This window comes from Nuphar pumila, chromosome 6 (assembly GCF_984573655.1).
Source record: "Nuphar pumila chromosome 6, dmNupPumi1.hap1.1, whole genome shotgun sequence".
NCBI lineage: Eukaryota > Viridiplantae > Streptophyta > Magnoliopsida > Nymphaeales > Nymphaeaceae > Nuphar > Nuphar pumila.
The window spans coordinates 109,833,814-109,847,367 of NC_143254.1; the positions used below are offsets into that span (position 1 = coordinate 109,833,814).

The 13,554-nt window shown below is 38.4% G+C and overlaps 1 pseudogene across 1 annotated transcript in view; it reads left to right on the forward strand.

The window, feature by feature from the left end:
• LOC149835674 (myosin-1-like) overlaps positions 1-13,554 on the forward strand; it is a 68,408-nt pseudogene that overhangs the window by 3,752 nt on the left and 51,102 nt on the right. Inside the window, exons 2-5 of the transcript XR_016432641.1 lie at positions 8,949-9,050; positions 9,141-9,284; positions 9,382-9,532; positions 9,650-9,677. The product of XR_016432641.1 is annotated as a myosin-1-like (transcript). The remainder of the gene's footprint in view (positions 1-8,948; positions 9,051-9,140; positions 9,285-9,381; positions 9,533-9,649; positions 9,678-13,554) is intronic.

The window sequence follows — 13,554 nt, forward strand, 5'->3', positions numbered from 1 at the left end:
TTCCAAAAACGAGATTCGTTGATGCCAACATTTTCAGATTTAGATTCTCATTCTAATACACAAATTCAGTTGTATATCATGCAAACTTTCATAACATAAAATTTTCTACGTACGATAAAATGCTAATTACACGTACCCAAACTTGAACATGACCAGTAATTTACTAAAACAATAATCTGCAAACATGTGTATCCCCTAGTGCCTACTAGAAACTAAAAACCCATCGGTTCATACTAGAGTCTGGGTATCGTGATTCCAATCAGAGTATTCAGCAACAAGCATAGCAGTACATCATCAGACTTATCAAAACATAAAGGAGTGAAATCCAGTAACCAAACACATCAATGTACAGGGCTAGTATGAAAATTTCCATAGAACCAACAATTCATTAATCACCCTTATTATAACAGAACCAAATTACGCAGGCTATAATTCACAGAACAAAACTATACAATAACCAAAACTTAATTGCACAGATGTTACTAACCGTGTGCATGCAACGAAAGAATCACTAAGTTAAATCGGTTACCATAAGACCTGTCAAAATGTGAGGCATCCATCCGAGAACAACCTCTCAGGGGAATGAAATGAAAATAGCGACAGGCAAAACTCAGGCCACCTGTGTTTCTCGTTTCCTAACTAGGAAACCCCCAAGTCTGGCGTATCCCTATAAGAAACTCGGGACCTCCATGGTTGGGGCCATCCACTACCTCTGCCTCCCCCCCCCCCCCCCCCCTCCCCCCCCCCCTCCCCCATCAGCCTGATTTGGGGATTTTACGGGTTAGGGTTAGACCAAAATAACCCCATTGATTCTTGAAAACCAAGAAAGTAACCATCTAACGGATTTCCGTGGCTTCTCATCTCAAACCCTTACACGGAATCGAACCCTTGTTCGAACCCTCACCAAGATTCAATGAGGAATCATACCTTTTCAGTGATTTTTCGATGATTGGAGGCTGTCGTGGTAGGAGGATGCAGGCTGGTGTCGCTCCTCTCTACTGCCGTGGAGGAGGGTGCTCGCCGTAGCTTTCGATGGCAGCAGGTAGCCGGAGCTTTTATTAGAATATAGATCGGATATGGATCCAGTTCTGGATCCATATCCATATAGAACATATGCACGTGTATGTTACCATTATAATGTATTTTACATTACTAACCAGGGGCAATCTTGCCATTGTAAAATATGATTGTAAACCTATTTTATTCTAATGAGTTTTAGTGCAACACACAGAAAATCAGAGTGACTGCCGATTACAAAGGAAGATCCCTCCTCCTCTCTCCTCTCTTCTCCCTTCCTCCTTCTCGGTATTCACGATAAAACAACCAACGCAAGCAATTTTAACATGGTATCAGAGCACCAATCAATCTGGGCGTAAAAGTATCTTCGTCAGGGATCGTGAAAGAGTCTACCCCATTGGTGACGATCTGCCAAGCCTTCTGCCGAGTCTTTCTCCTCATTGGGAACGTGAAATGGGTCTATTTCAGCCGAGTCTATTTCTTCATCAGGGATCGTGAAAGGGCCTGCTCCACGACCTACCGTACCTGCTATTTCTCCTCTTCAGACAGCCGAGATCGCAGACCAGCCGATCTTCAGTCGAGTTTACAAACAGGTCACGTCTGTTTTTATTTTTCTCTCCACTTCAGCCGAGCCCTTTGTTCTTCAACAGCAGCCGAGTCCTCTTGTTTCTTCTACTGCTGAAATACTTCATTTATGTCAACGTCATCTGCTGTTTCTTCTATTTTTTTTTGCTAAGATTTATTTACTGCTGAAATACTTCATTTCTGTCATTATCATCTGCTGTTTCTTCTTCTTCTACTGTTGAAATACTCCTTTTCTGTCAACGTCACCTGCTGTTTCTTCTATTTTTCTTTTGCTGAGATTTATTTTCAGTTTCATTCTCATATCACGCCAACTTTTTCTTTCCCACGCTGTCGTTAATTTCTGTTTTCCTTTTCTGACAGTTTTGAACATCATGATACTGTTGGTTCAACGTCATCTTCTGTTTCTTCTATTTTCTCTCGCTGAGATTTATTTCCAGTTTCATTCCCATATCACGCCAACGTTACTGTTGGTCTGAAAGTTGTTTTGTCAGACTACCTTATTCTCTTCTACTTAATCTTGCATTACTCTGTCGTTTTCTTTTCTTGTTACCTCAGCCACAAGTGTTTTCATTCCAGTTTAAGTTACTAATACTTCAGGCAAGCAGTGTCTTCCCGTTGTCAACCAGCTACCAATGGATACTTCAGGCTATTCGAGTCTTTCTTCCAATTTCCTTGGACAACTAGTTTCAGAGAAATTAACTACCAACAACTACCTGACTTGGAAAAGGCAAATTGCACCTTTTATTCGTAGTCAAGACCTTTCAGGCCACTTGGATGGATCTACTCCAATACCTCCAGAATTTATCATAACTGAAACCAAAGAAGATGGAGGATTGCCGAGTACTATCCGCAATCCTGCATTCGTTTCTTGGATGAAGCGTGATCAGGCTCTTGTTGCATACATCACTTTCACCCTATCTCAAGAGATATTAATTTCCATTCCTGATGATTGCATATCCAAAGTTTTGTGGGAAGTTTTAGCTCAGACATATTCTCAGATATCAGAGGCTAAAGTGCTGTTTCTCAAACGCGAATTTCAGATGTTAAGAAAGGGGGCAATGAGCATTATTGAATTCCTAAATCAAGTTAAAAGCATTGTGGACCAATTAGCCATGGTTGGGTATCCAGTATCAGATAAAGAAAAGGTGCAACAAACATTGAATGCCTTGGGATCAAAATATCATGTCCTTGTGACCTCCTTATTATGCTTACCTACATTCCTCAGCTTTGAGGAATTACGTGCCAAACTCCTTCAATATGAAATGACTCTGAAGAGCATGTCTGATGCTCCAGCTGGACAATCATCTACACATGAGGTTCTTGCCACAGGAATGATAGTTGATTGAGCATAAGGAGGACGTGGCAGAGGCAGGGGAAGTGCCATCCAGGGTGGACGTGGACTACTACCTACACCAAATTCCACAACCAGTTTTTCAAGGAATGTTCCCACATGCTATCAGTGTAATAAACAGGGCCACATCAAAGCCAACTGTTGGTTCAACCCGCAGAATCGAAACAGAGCGTAAAATAATAGAAATATTGCTACACCAGGAACTGCAGGTACTTTTCGGGTCAGTGATGATGCTAAGGATCTTCTCTTATCTGCGATGGCCAACTTGAACTTGAAACAGAATGATGATGGAATATGGTATGTTGACTTCGGGGCAGCGACTCATGTCACTAGCAATGCAGGTAAATTCTCTACTTTGGTTCCCTATTCTGGAAAATCTAATATTGTAACTGGAGATGGGACTCACCACCCCATTTCAAACATAGGCAATGTCCTTATTCCTTTGTCTGAGTCATCTATTTCTTTATCTGATGTTGTTCATGCACCAAATATAAAGAAAAACATTGTCTCTGTATCTAAACTTGTTGACTCTACCAATTCATCTGTGGAATTTACTCCTACTTCTGTCTTTGTCAAGGACCTTCAAACGAAGGAGATGTTCGCTAAAGGAGAGCAACGTGGAAACATGTATGTCTTCAGTGAAGATCCAGCCTCCAGTGTCTTGAAACCCAAGCCTGATCACCTCTCTGAAAACGTCCTAAGTTTATCCAAATGTAATAAGCCAGATCTCTGGCATTCTCGTCTTGGTCATTGTAGTCAAGTCTTTATTGAAAAGTTAGTGTCCAATGGTTTTCTTTCAGAGTCTGTTTCACTTTCATTAAAGAATAAAATGTGTTCCAGTTGTCAAGTTTGCAAGAGTCATGTACTTCCCTTTCATCAAATAAATAAAAGATCTTCTATCCCTTTTGAGATAATATGCTCTGATGTTTGGGGTCCAGCTCCCAATCCTTCTTCTTCAGGAAGTAAATACTATGTATCTTTTATTGACAGTTTCTCTCATTTTACTTGGATATTTTTCATAAAACACAAATCAAAGGTTTTTCTTATTTTTCGTCACTTTCATGCCTATGTTAAAAATCAATTCTCCCAAAATATTCAAACTCTCCAATGTGATGGAGGTGGTGAGTATTCTTCCAAAGAATTTTTAGATTTCCTCCAAGATAATGGGATACATCGTAGAGTTTCTTGCCCGTATACTCCACAACAGAATGGAATTGCTGAACGTAAACACATACATATTGTGGAAAGTGCAATGAGTATGATGCATGGTTGTAATTTGCCTATCAACCTTTGGACAGAAGCTTTTCACATTGCCACTCATGTGATAAATCGTCTTCCTATGCCTATCCTTGAAAATCAGTCTCCCTATTATGTTCTCTTTGATATACAGCCTAATTATGATGAGTTACGAGTTTTTGGATGCACATGTTATGTATATGTTGACAAATCCATGAGAAACAAATTTCAAGACAAAGCCTCTATATGCCAGTTTGTAGGTTATGCAGATGAACACAAGGGGTACAGGTGTTATGACCACATCAATAAGAAGATCAGAATTTCCAGAAATGTTGTCTTTGATGAAAGTAGCTTTTCAGAAAATAAAGCCAACTATGATCGTGAACATGGTGTTATGACTGATAATTGGTATAATCCATGGCTCAGTGCTGAACTTATTTCACATGCTGCTGAATGTACCACTTTGGCTCCTGAAAACATACATGATGAGACAATTTCAGATAAGGTGTCGGAGACAGAATGTCAGAGATACAATGGGAATGCCTACACCAGAAGACCCAGAGTGCAAACATATGCACCTGTTGGAGAACACATGACATTCCCTAATAACATAGAGGCACCAAGAAGATCAAGCAAGATAAGACATCCAATTGAAAAATGGGTAAGTTACGATAACTTCTCTATGGATTTTCAAATTTTCCTATCCAAGGTTGAAAAACATGAAGAACCACTTGGGTTTTGTCAAGCTGCTCAATCTAACAAATGGATTGAGACGATGAATGCGGAAATAGAGGCACTTCATGAGTGTCGAACATGGGAGATAGTTGGTCGTCTCCCAGATAAAAATGTTGTTGGCTCAAAATGGGTGTATAAGATTAAATATAAACCGGATGGGAGCATTGAACGATACAAGGCACGTCTTGTTGCCAAAGGTTTCACCCAAGAATATGGTGAAGATTATGATGAGACCTTCAGCCCAGTAGTGAAAATGGGAACCATTCGTATTATCCTCGGCTTGGCTATTGAACATGGGTGGAGTCTTAGTCAACTTGATGTCAAAAATGCATTTTTTCATGGGGACTTGAAAGAAGAGGTCTATATGGAGCAACCTCAAGGTTATGTAGAGGGAGACCCAAAAGCATATGTATGTAAATTAACCAGAGTATTGTATGGTTTAAAACAAGCATCCAGGTCATGGTTTGAAAGCTTTTCCTCAGAGATTCAGAACCACGGTTTTATTCGTTTCCAACTCGACTATTCTTTATTCATATACAGGGATGGAACCACTGTAGTTTTCTTGCTTATATATGTTGATGATATAGTGGTCACTGGCAATGCTCCAGAGCATATTCAACAAATTAAAGTTTTGCTGAGTATGCGATTCAAGATGAAAGATCTTGGAAAGCTAAGATATTTTCTTGGGGTAGAGGTGGACAGACAGGATGGAGAAATGTCATTAACTCAACACAAATACACTTTTGATCTTTTGGCCAAAGCAGGAATGACAGATTGCAAACCTGTGCCTACACCCAGTGTTGTCAATAAAAAACTCAACATTTGTGATGGCGAGTTGGATCCTGATGCAAGCAAGTATCGCAGTTTAGTGGGCATGTTACAGTACCTTACTTTTACTAGACTAGATATTGTATATTCTGTAAATCAAGTATCTCAGTTTATGCATGAACCAAAGACTGGTCATATGGATGTCGTCAAACATATTCTCCGATATCTAAAAGGCACGGTGGATAATGGACTCAAATATGCTCAATCTTCGTGGGCAACATCGAAACATGACATATTGGCCTATACAGATGCAGACTGGGCAGGAGACCCAGATGAAAGGAGGTCGGTTTCAGGATACTGTGTTTTCATTGGAAGCAATCTTATCTCATGGAGTAGCAGAAAACAGAAAGCTGTGGCAAGGTCTAGCACGGAGGCAGAATATAGATCTATGGCAGCTATCACAACAGAAGTAACCTGGGTTAGGCATCTCCTTACAGAAATGGGAGAGAGTATCTCAAGTTCAATCCTCATGTGTGATAATAGAAGTGCTGTACAAATTGCGTTTAATCCTGTTCATCACGGTCGGACCAAACATATTGAGATTGACCAACATTTCATCAGACAAAATATAGCAGACAAAGAGATTGAACCGGTCTATGTGCCTTCAGAAGACCAAGTTGCTGATATGTTCACAAAAGGTCTCATAAGTAACCGCTTTTGGTATCTGAAGAACAAGTTGCACATGGTTCAATCCCATGCACAACTTGAGGGAGGGTATTAGAATATAGATCGGATATGGATCCAATTCTGGATCCATATCCATATAGAACATATGCACGTGTATGTTACCATTATAATGTATTTTACATTACTAACCAGGGGCAATCTTGCCATTGTAAAATATGATTGTAAACCTATTTTATTCTAATGAGTTTTAGTGCAGCACACAGAAAATCAGAGTGGCTGCCGATTACAAAGGAAGATCCCTCCTCCTCTCTCCTCTCTTCTCCCCTCCTCCTTCTCGGTATTCACGATAAAACAGCCAACGCAAGCAGTTTTAACAACTTTGCCGGTGATGGAGCTCCCTTTCGGTGCACACGAATGACAGAGAGAGAGGGAGAGAGCGACGAAGTGGGAGGAAGAGGGGCGAAACCCTCTTGAATCCCCTTTTTATCGAGCGACCTCCCCTCTCTTCGAGAATGACGGGGTCGGTTACCTTCTGTAACCCCCCTCCTCTCCCCTTCTTGACGCTCTGCACGATTCTTGTAATCGGGCCCCCTTTTAAAAAAAATGTCGGGTTCGGGTCCGAGCCCCCACGACCCGCGATGCCGCTGGATCCACCTTTAGCGTGGATCCGGGTCGCTCATGAATGACGGATCCTCAGTTGGATCCTTGTGGGTCCGACCCCTTTGTACCAGATATTTTGTTCTTTTTATCTTATAAATAATATTAATTATTTATTCAATTTAAAATTAATATTATACGTATAATTTAACACCCATTTTGTGGGTTATTTACGGATTCGGGTATCAGGTCCTAGGCCCAAATCCTATAATCCTATCCATTTCTTTCGGTTATTACAATATTCATGATATGACATTTATAAAACACCTTTATCAACAACCATATGAAGAGAGAGAATAGTTGCATTACTAAAAAGTATTATTAAAATCTAACAATAAAAGATGCTGGACTAATTGCCAAACTGCTGAGCTTGTAATGTGAAAAACATTAATGTGGTTGATAAAGGATGTGATAATACATCTATAGGAAGTTTGATGCAATGCAAACATGTTTTCTTCAACTAAAGGAACCTGATGGTTTTAGATTAAGTATAGGAACATATTAAACTGTAAATGGATATTATACTTTGATATAGTTGTTTGTATCTGCACATATTTGTGCTTGCTATGTTGAAAGAAGACTTACTTGATAGTGTTTTTCAGAAACAAGCAAAACTGTTACATTGTGGTGTGCGCATGCAAGGTTTAAAGCATGGGAATAGAACATTATTAAATCACATGGAGGTGTGAACTGAGAGATATTACTAAGTATTCTGAAAGTATTTAAAACAATTATTAATCTTTGGTCTGCTAGAGTCATTGCATTTCAGCTAATTTATTGAATTTAGCTTTGAGCAAATTGGATTTTGGGTTTCAGAAACTAAGTCTTTGTGCTTGATTAAAAAATCAGCAAGCCCTTGAATCAAATCTCCCAAAGTAGGATGTGAACCTACAACCAGTCAGTTAACAGCCGACCTTACCCTTACAGAATAAAAAGAAATAACAGTGACCACTGTTCCATTTTTAAATATGTTTGCTTCTTTATTCTTCCACTTTCTGAAATATATTCACATACAGCTGTGAAATGTATTCATTATCTTTCTTATTTTCTTAATTGTTGGGAGTGACTGGACCTCATCCTTAGTATTTTATCAGCACATTGAGGAAGTGTGCTCAAAATTCACTATGTTTACTACCGATCAGGTTGTGCATTTTAGTACTACAGATTCACAGGTCCATGTGATATAACAAACCCCGGGTGTTATCTTATTGTATTACACTGTCTTGTAAGAGTAAGACATACTTTTAGCAGCTTCTGTTTAAAAAGTTTTAGATATGACTTTTTTTTCTTAAAATCCTCTTTCAACTTTAACGAGACCTTTTTCTTCTGAATAAATAAGACTTCATTCGGGTCTTTTTTACCTACTCATGAGCCTAGAAAAGATTTTTTTTTTTGTCCCAGCTTATTATAAAAAATACACAGGAAAGAATAGAAAAGAAAACTGACCAGAAAGAAGGAAATGATCTTTTTTCCAAAATCAAATATTTTATGTCTTTATTGTGATTATTTAAAACGATTAATCAGAGTCATTGAGATCTTTTTACATTGTGAAAGGTTGATGCTTTTGTGAATGATGTGGCTTGTGATTTGTTAGTATTTTCTTCATTGTTCAAATGTAGGCCCTTCTGATACATGTTGCAATATGCTTTCTACAGCATTGCATATTGTTTTTGTCATGTATAATTTGCCAATTGTTTCATGTCACTCAATATTTTCAGTTCACACTGATAATTAGGTTTACTTGCTAGAAGAAGGGCTTTCTCCCCCTTTGATTTCTCCTTTGTGAAAATTGTATAGAATTTCTTTGAATTTTGTTTTTTATTTCTAAACTTCAATTTTTGTGTATTGGCATGTTTAGTGAAATCTACAACTATTGATTACAATACCTACATGTTGAAGTTTAATGTTTCAGAAGCTTCGCTTTTGGATCCGACTTCCTAATGGCCAATGGGAACTAGGAAGGATACAGTCGAGTTCTGATGAAGAATCATATCTCATATTGCCTGAAGGGAAAGTGAGCTTTGTGATCTCCGACTTTGATACTTTTTAGAATTTGATTACTAAGTTGTTCTTACACTTGCTTTATCCTTCATTTTTATATCAGGTTTTGAAGGTTCCATCTGAAAGTCTGTTGCCTGCAAATCCTGATATCCTTGATGCTGTAGATGACCTTATGCAGCTCAGTTATTTAAATGAACCATCAGTACTTTATAATCTTCAATGTAGATATGCTCGGGATATGATCTATGTAAGTTGGGCTTGTTTGTTTTTTCCTCAATCTGTCATTCATCCTTGAGGCTTGCACTTGTGTGTTTCAGACAGTTCATTAATGCATACTGCTTCAGACTAAAGCAGGTCCGGTGCTGGTTGCTATAAATCCATTTAAAGCTGTGTCTTCTTATGGAAATGATCATATTGAGGCTTATAGGAAGAAAGAGGTTGACAGGCCTCATGTATATGCAATAGCAGATACAGCCATTCGCGAAATGATACGAGGTGACCATGAAGTTGATTCAGCCAATACTCTGTGAAACTCAATTTCAATTTTGCATTCTTCCATTTGATTTCTCTTCCCCAAATTTATGACTGTTTTTTGTTCTTGTCATTTTGCAGATGAAGTTAATCAGTCTATTATTATAAGGTTAGCCACTGTATTTGAAATTTATTTTCAATAAATGATGCAGTAGTCATATTTTTGTATTGCAAGAAGTCCAGATTGATTTTGCTATCTATGTGACCATAAACAATACGTTGACTATTTGTCTTTTACTTTTTTCATTTCATTCTTTGAATTGTCCTATTATGTTTCACATTCATCTTAAATTGTTCATGGAGAAGTTTGTCTTGCTATCTAGTGTGGCTTGGTTATTGCTGCTATTGTGATGTGTATAATATATATATATATATATATATATATATATATATATATATATATATATATATATATATATATGAGAAAGGGGTAGCTGGCTACCCCCTTAGCTGGACACAGTGGCCAACGTTCCAGGGCTGCTCATCGTGCAGTGATGCGCAGCCCTGGGTTATCGCACACAGGCATGCAAAATAACGATTTATCGGCAGTTGCTGACCGCCACTAAAGACCCCCTACGCGGGCACAATGCGCATGTGATGGGCACCACACACACATTGGCCCAAGTAGGCATGAGAGGGGAGTAGGCAGCTACTCCCCTCCTTTGTGTTTGTACATATATGCATGCATTATCGGTAAGGAAAATTTCACGATATTATGGATCTTTTGGTAAATCATGGGGGATCTCGGAAAGTGAAAAAATATAAAAAAATATGTAAAAATATAATGACAAGAAATAACAATAATATCTAAAATAGAGAAACAATAATAAAGTAGAAGCTCTTTAAAAAATATTGGGATAAATTTTCAATATTATCATGATACGTGACCTTTTAGAATTTGAATATTTTGAGTATATCATGATATTTTTTGTTTTAAATTGTCTCCCTTTATGTCACAACAGTGCTATGATATTCTCTATAGCTGTGGAAATGATATGCAAAACAATAAGAAAGTTTAAGAAGACAATAGACAGCTGTAATCTTATTTTGATAAATTCAATTACATTCCTTGCATTTGTGGGGAAAATCACATAAAAATAAAGTATAAGTAAATTGGACCCAACCTACCTTACTAAATGGACCAGGGATATTTGTCTCGTAGAAATTCTGAGTTTTTCATATCATCTAAAACAATTGAAGATATTTTACACAGAGATGTTTATCCCCTTGTGGTCCACAATATCCAATGCTGCTTCCGTGCTGTCCAAAATTGCAAATTACTGTAATACTCCTCTTTGTGGTTTAGCCTCAATTTTGCATTTTTTTGTGCAGAATCTGATGTAACTAATTCATCAGCATAATTAATTTTGGTGTTGCAGACTTTGATTTCCCATGAACTGAGTTTGGTAACTAATAAAAATATGTGAAAAAGTGCATGAAACCATTTTTCTTTGGGATTTCTCTATAAAAACATAAAGATCAAGATATTTTCATTCAAAAGGCAATAGCACAATACTTTCAAAACCTGTGTCACATGGATACAGATGTGGGAGTCTGACACGATGTGGATTCACTTGGCACAATTCGATAATTTTCAATAATTAGGACATGGGGACACAGCTGTATACACACATAGATGCATATATGTGTGTATGTATAAAAAAAAGTTCTAAATCACTATAATTAGGAACATCAAATACAACAACAACAACAACTACGCCTTCATCCCTGTAGACAGGGGCAGCCACCTGTGTAGAGAGAGAGAGAGGGAGAGAGAGAGAGAGAGAGAGAGAGAGAGAGAGAGAGAGAGAGAGAGAGAGAGAGAGACGGCTGCACAGAAAACTCAATGACATAAACTTGATTAGGGCTTCTCTCTATATTAAATAGAGAGAGACAAAAAAGAGAAATTACATCTAAATCCTTATAAGAGTAAAATTTCAAAAAGACTCTAATATAAGAGTACTTAACATAAAACCACCTATTCTCAACACTCCCCCTCAAGCTGGAGCATAGATATCAATCATGCTCAGCTTGTCACAACATTTGGAGAAATTTGGCCTAGCAAGAGGCTTTGTAAACATATCTGCAACTTGGTCTTCCGACTTTAGGTATTTTGTAGTGATATGCCCAGCTTGAATCATATCTCTTACATAGTGACAATCAACCTCAATGTGCTTTGTTCTCTCATGAAAGACATGATTGTTTGCTATATATGTTGCCGCTTTGTTATCACACATCATGGTCATTGGAGAGGAAACCTTCACCTGAAGATCATGAAGAACAGTGCGAACCCATATCAATTCAGCAGCTGTTTGGGCCATAGCCCGATATTCTGATTCTGCACTTGACCTGGAAACCACATTTTGTTTCTTACTTCTCCATGAAATCAAGTTGTCTCCCAAAAACACACAGAATCCTGTGGTAGACTTTCTATCTACTACAGATCCAGCATAGTCAGCATCAGAATAGGCTACTATCTCCAGAGTTCCACCTTTCCTGAACAATAACCCCTTTCCAGGAGAAGATTTTAGATATCTGAGAATCATTATGGCTGCATTCCAGTGTACCTCAGTTGGTTTTTCCATAAACTGGCTAACTTTGCTTACTGCTAAAGCAATATCTGGTCTGGTAACAGTTACATATAATAACTTTCCTACTAGGGAGCGATAGCTTTTGCTATCAACTGGTTTTGACCCTTCTTCAAACAATTGAACTTTATGGTCCATGGGAATATTTGCTGGTTTAGCTCTCAACATGCCCGTTTCCTTTAATAAGTCAAGAACATACTTCCGTTGAGACAAAACCATCCCTTCACGGCTTCTAGCAACTTCTATACGCAGAAAATACCTGAGTGACCCAAGGTCTTTTGTAACAAAGTGTTTTTGAAGATGAGCCTTTGTGGCTTCAATAGCTTTCACATCATCTCCTGTAAGAATGATGTCATCCACATATACCACCATAACAACTATGCCAGAACTAGTTTTCTTTATAAAAAGTGTATGATCTGCTGCAGATCTATTAAAGCCAAATCTGGACATCACGTCAAACAACTTTTGAAACCATGCACGAGGACTTTGTTTCAAGCCATAAATCGCCTTTCTCAATCTGCACACCTTCTGACACTCCCCCTCAACCTCGAAACCTGGAGGTTGTTGCATGTAAACGGTCTCAGATAGATCCCCATATAGAAATGCATTTTTCACATCTAATTGACACAAGTTCCAACCATGCTGAACAACTACTGAGAGAACAAGACGGATGGTACCCATCCGTGCAACAGGAGAAAAAGTTTCAAAGAAGTCAATTCCATATGTCTGAGTATACCCTTTCGCGACTAATCTGGCCTTGTACCTTTCAATAGAACCATCAGATTTGTACTTTATTGTATATACCCATTTACATCCAACAATGTCAGCATCTGCTGGAGAATCAACTAGATCCCAGGTATGCTGAGATACTAAAGCTGTCATTTCTTCTTGCATAGCCAACTTCCAACGAGTATCAAGTTTTGCCTGTTGATAGTTCAGAGGAATAGTTTCAGCAGATAAGGCTGAGATAAACGACTTCATCTGATGTCCAATTCTGGCATGGGAGACAAAGTGAGATATGGGATATAAGGTACATTGTCTTGTCCCCTTTCGTAGAGCAATAGGCCTGTTATCATCATCCTGAAGATCACAATTGTCAGTAGAACTTACCTTAGGAGAAGAAGAAGATGAAGGCTCTTGCGGAAGTGGAGCTCTACGCACATATACCAATGGTCGATTATTAAATCTGGAAGAGGATGAAGTTTGGTTTGGTAATGAGGGCACAGATTCCAAAGGAAAAGGAGGTATAGGTAATGGAAAAGACTCAGTTGGACCAACCTGCAGCGGGGAACCGGAAATAGAGTAATATGGAGAGGATTCCAAGAAAGATACATCCGCACTGACATACTCTCGGCGAGAAGTAGGATCATAACATCGATAGCCCTTTTGATTTTTGGG